A 4,982-nucleotide genomic window follows, 5' to 3' on the forward strand; every position below is an offset into this window, starting at 1 on the left:
TGGCTCACTCTTGCTTTGTGAACTCTTATTTCTTTCAGTATCAAATGAGGGCAAAGTGAATAGTTTTTAATAGACAGCGAAAGTGGTGAGATTCCAACTGAAGAAATTTGGAGATGTCAGAGTGATCAATACAAAGACATTAGTAATGAGGTAATGAAATTATATCTAGACAATATATCTTTAGAAGGTTAGATTCTTGTTTCATACTATAACCTGTAAGTGATCCTGAATATGAGGGGTAATCTGTATATTTATTTTAATATACAGGTTTTATTATTATTTAAATTTGTGTAGTGACACCCAATCCTGACCCCGGATTTGGGGGCGTCAAAATCATAGTACAAACTATGATATTCCTTACAAGTATAAATAGAATGTCATAAACTATCACAATGAAAACAAGGATTTTGTGGCCTATATCTAACAGACTTACTCTTAACTCCTGATTTTGAAGGTAAGGAGTTTATGTTCTTATTCTTCCTGCAAAAAGAAGCCAGATGGTTAGAATTTCCAGAATTATAACATTTCTTTCTAGGAGTATTAGGAACAGGCTTATAATCATTGCTTTTATTCACACCTTCATTTCCATTCCTATTTTTCCTAGGTGGCTTTACCTTGTTTACATTCTTAACATCTTTCAGCTTATGCTTAAGCTGTTTCTTTGTCATTAAGCCTATGTTAACTTCAGCTGGCTTATCCTGTTTTGGTTTGTTAGAAGTTAATTTCTCTTTAACTTCTGATTTATCAATATCAGACTTTACAGCTATAAACTTAACATGATTTACCTTTAGCTTTTGTTTAACAACTATTGGTTCAATTTCTACAGTTCCTTTATTATTCTTATCATCTCCATAACCTAAGCCCTCTTTCCAGTTTCCACTACTTAACAAATTCTGAGTTGTTCTGCCAGAGTTAGTCCAAGTCCTGATAATCTCTCTTTCCTTTTCTAACTCAGTTTTAGAGATTCATTCATTTTAAGCACTTCATCTCTAACATAGAAAGCATCATCTCTATCTTTCTGAGTTTGATGGAACATAACTAACTCTTTTTCTAAAGAATCATTCCTCTTTTTATAAGCAAGATTTTCAGAAGTTAATCTTTCACATGTTAAAGTTTGATCTCTATAACTAATGAACATGGTTTTAAGATATATTCTCAACTCAGTAATATCATTAGTATGAAAAACATAAGTTGTTTGAGGTACCTTTAACTCAGCAGCTTCAGAACTGCTATCAGCATTTGCCATCAAAGCATAGTTCACCTCACTTTTAGAATCTGAAGTGTCTGTCCAGCTTTTCTTCTTTGTGACAAGTGCCTTGCCTTTGTCACTCTTCACTTTCTTGCAGTCAGGAGATATGTGGCCTTTCTCACCACAGTTGTAGCATTTGACATTTGAGTAATCTCCTCTGTCAGACTTTCCTCCTTTGCCTTCAGATTTTCTGAAACCTTTCTTATCAGAACTTGCACCTTTCCTGGAAAATTTCTTTCCCCTTCTGAATTTCCTGTATGCAATCTTTGAGATTCCTTTCACCATAAGAGCACACAGCTTCATCATCTCTTCATCAGGGTCCATCTCAGATAGACTTTCAGTTTCTGAATCCTCATCACTATCAAGACTTGATGACTCGGAATCAGACTTTGTGGTGAGAGCCTTTCCTTTGCCTTTCTTTTAGATAACCACTTTAGGGGATTCCTCATCAGCCTTAAGAGCAACTGTCCTTGACTTTCTCCCATGCCTCTTGCTTCTTTGATCCATCTCAAGTTCATGAGTTTTGAGCATACCATAAATTTCATCAAGAGTAGTTTCATCAAGAGCATAGTTGTCTCTTATAGTAGTTGCCTTCAAATCCCAACTTTCAGGAAGAGCTAAAAGGAATTTAAGATTAGTATCTTCAAGATCATATTCCTTATCCACCAGTGATAGATCATTCAGGAGTTTGAAAAATCTGTCATATAAACCAGTTAATGACTCATCAGGTTTTGAGTCAAAGTGCTCATACTCTTGAGTGAGTATAGTCCTCCTGTTTTTATTAATTGAATCAGTTCCCTGGCATCTTGTCTCCAAGGCATCCCATATCTCCTTTGCAGTCTTGCAGTTAATTACCCTGTTTGACATGACATTATCAATGGAACTATGCATCAAATGTCTTACCTTTGCATCCTTTGCAATAGATGAGATATCTTCAGCTGTATATTCACTTTTTTCCTTTGGTACAGTCTGTGCTGGCTGATCTGCAACTACAACAGAGATCTTGGTTGGCTTATGTGGTCCTTCATTAATTCTGTCAAGGTATTCTGGATCTGTAGCTTCCAGAAACATAGACATCCCCACCTTCCATATGGGATACTCAGAAGGTTTCAGTATGCGAACCCTAATAGTCTCATATTGATTATGGATTTAAGTATTTGGAGTTTCTTCAGTTTTGGTGGGCTTGGTTGGAGTTTGTGTTTCTTCAAACATGATTATTTTTGGATCTTTACTGTATGTATGTTTACAGATTGCTCTGATACCACTTGTTAGGTCACACACACTATAGAAGGGGGTTGAATACAGTGTTTACTACAATCAAATTGAATATAAGAACTCAAGTAACAGAATACATATTTTATTCAACACAATAAACTCTGTTACAAAGAACTGTTCTCTCTCAGTGATGAACAAATTATCACGAGGGCTGCTAGGGTTACAATGAATAATAATTTTGATTAAGATAACACATATAGTGTAAACCCTATGTCTGTGTTTATATACTACACAGTTACAAGATAATCTTCTAATTGATATCGAATATAATTCTGCTTTCTAATATATATCAACTAGTTATCTTTTCTTCCAAGTATTCTATTCTTCATAGAATTCTTCTCCATGCATATCTCTTCTAATGTTTGTCTTGATCTTCTTTCCTTTCAATCAGTCGCCTTCCTTATCTGAAAGTCTTCTTAAGTTCTGATATTATCTTCTGATAACTTAAGTTCTGATATCTTAAGTCCTGACTTCAGTATAAGTACTGATTTCCAGTTAAGTCATGATTTGTCCTGTTAAGTAAGATCTGAAAACTAAACACAAGTCATCATTAGACAAGACATCACAAATATATCTAACAGACTTGGTAGTCAAGTCTCAGAATTAGAATGGACTTTGGAGTCCTAAGTGGTAGGAAACTGATTCCTTATCCTTCTAGGTCCCTTGGAGGCTAATCTACAAGGATTTACGTCCTTATTGGGACTCTTCTTAATAGCTGATTTTTTCCTTATTAATTAATTACGAAATTAATTAATATTCAGGGTTTTGGGCCTTCTTTGTTCCATCAGGCCTGATCTAGTCCATCGGGCATGATCAATGTGTTAACCTTTTTGGTCTGAATGTCATACATCTTCTTATTGGTCCTTGTAGCCCAAATCATGTGTAATTAATGCAATATTTAATTACGTAATCAGGATTTATTTATTCCCTATCATTTTGCCCCCCAACTTTTGGGAAACCGTATAAGATTTCGCAAAAGTTAAGTTCACTCATTCCCTTACAGGGTATCGTTTTGTGTAAAGTGTGGAGCGACCTACACATTTACAACGATTTGCCTTGTCGCGGCTTCATGGTTGTTTAAAAACTTCCCTATTATTTTCTTACCTTTTTCCCTCTTTTTAGGAATTTTCTGGTATTTTTTAGGAATTTTCCCTTTATTTCCGAGATTTTCCAAATTTTCTACAACTTTTCAAAAACATTTTCTAACTTTCAGCCTTTTATCGACCAGGATCCTAGTCGAAAATTCGACCTGGATCCTAGTCGAACTTTGGGCCAACCTTCTAATCCTGGTCGAAGGATTTCGACTAGGTTCCACGACCTGGATTTCGACCAGGATCCTAGTCGAACCTTCGACCTGGATTTTGGTCGAAATTTATGTCCTTATTTGATTCATGGTCGAAGGATTTCGACTAGGTTCCACGACCTGGATTTCGACTAGGATCCTAGTCGAACCTTCAACCTGGATTTTGGTCGAAAATTCCGCCCTTATTTGATTCTTGTTCGCAAGGTTTTGACTAGGAATCACGACCAAGGTTTCGACCTGGATCCTAGTCGAACCTTTGACCTGGATCTTGGTCCTCCTCAAAAATTTTGTGCTTGATTTATGACCAGGATTTCGACCTCAATACTGGTCTTATTGATAAGTGCTTTTCTGGCTTCTGTTCGAAAGAATTCGAACTGGATCCACGACTTTAACTTCAACCTCCATCCTGGTCTTTTTAACCCGTATTTTTCGGGCGCCTGTTCGAAAGAATTCGAATAGGATTTACGACCTCAAATTCGACCTCAATCCTGGTCTTTGTTGGGCTTTTCCTAATCCAACTTGGATTGGGCCTTGTTTGGGGCTTTACTTTTCCAAATCCTTTTTGGATTTGGGCCTCGTTTGGGCCTTTACATTTCCAAATCCTTTTTGGATTTGGGCCTTCATTTTTCCACATCCTTTTTGGATTTGGGCCTCGTTTGGGCCCTAAGAATTATTGAAGATATTCTGGAAGGTTCCAAAACTTAATAACTCTAAAGATATTCTGGAACATTCCAGAATTTGGGCTTTTTCTTTGGGCCTTCAGCTTAATGGGCTTTTCTGCCTTTTCATCTTCACTTTTCCGCCTATATAAAGGAGTAACTAGGGTCACTCATTTCTCACTTTCTCATTTATGAATTCCCTTCCTCTTTTCTTCTCCTAAAGATCTCAGAGAAATAATTGTAGGTCAGAGTTTTTGAGCCCAAAAACCTTCACTTAGCAAGCCAGCTCCTTTTTGCAGCGTTACTTCTGGTAAAATACCTTTCTCTCTTCTTTTCTTTTGATCGTTTTTGCATAGCTTGTGTTTTAAAATTGACTTCTTTTGCGCACTTTTTTCAGATGGCTGATAAGAGAATGACTCGTTTGGCCAAGATGAATGTGGCCAAGAAGTCTAATGAGTTCCCCATTCGATCAAGGTACACTTCCTTGATTGATATG

The sequence above is a fragment of the Apium graveolens genome, chromosome 2 (genome assembly GCF_009905375.1).
Source record: "Apium graveolens cultivar Ventura chromosome 2, ASM990537v1, whole genome shotgun sequence".
Taxonomy (NCBI): domain Eukaryota; kingdom Viridiplantae; phylum Streptophyta; class Magnoliopsida; order Apiales; family Apiaceae; genus Apium; species Apium graveolens.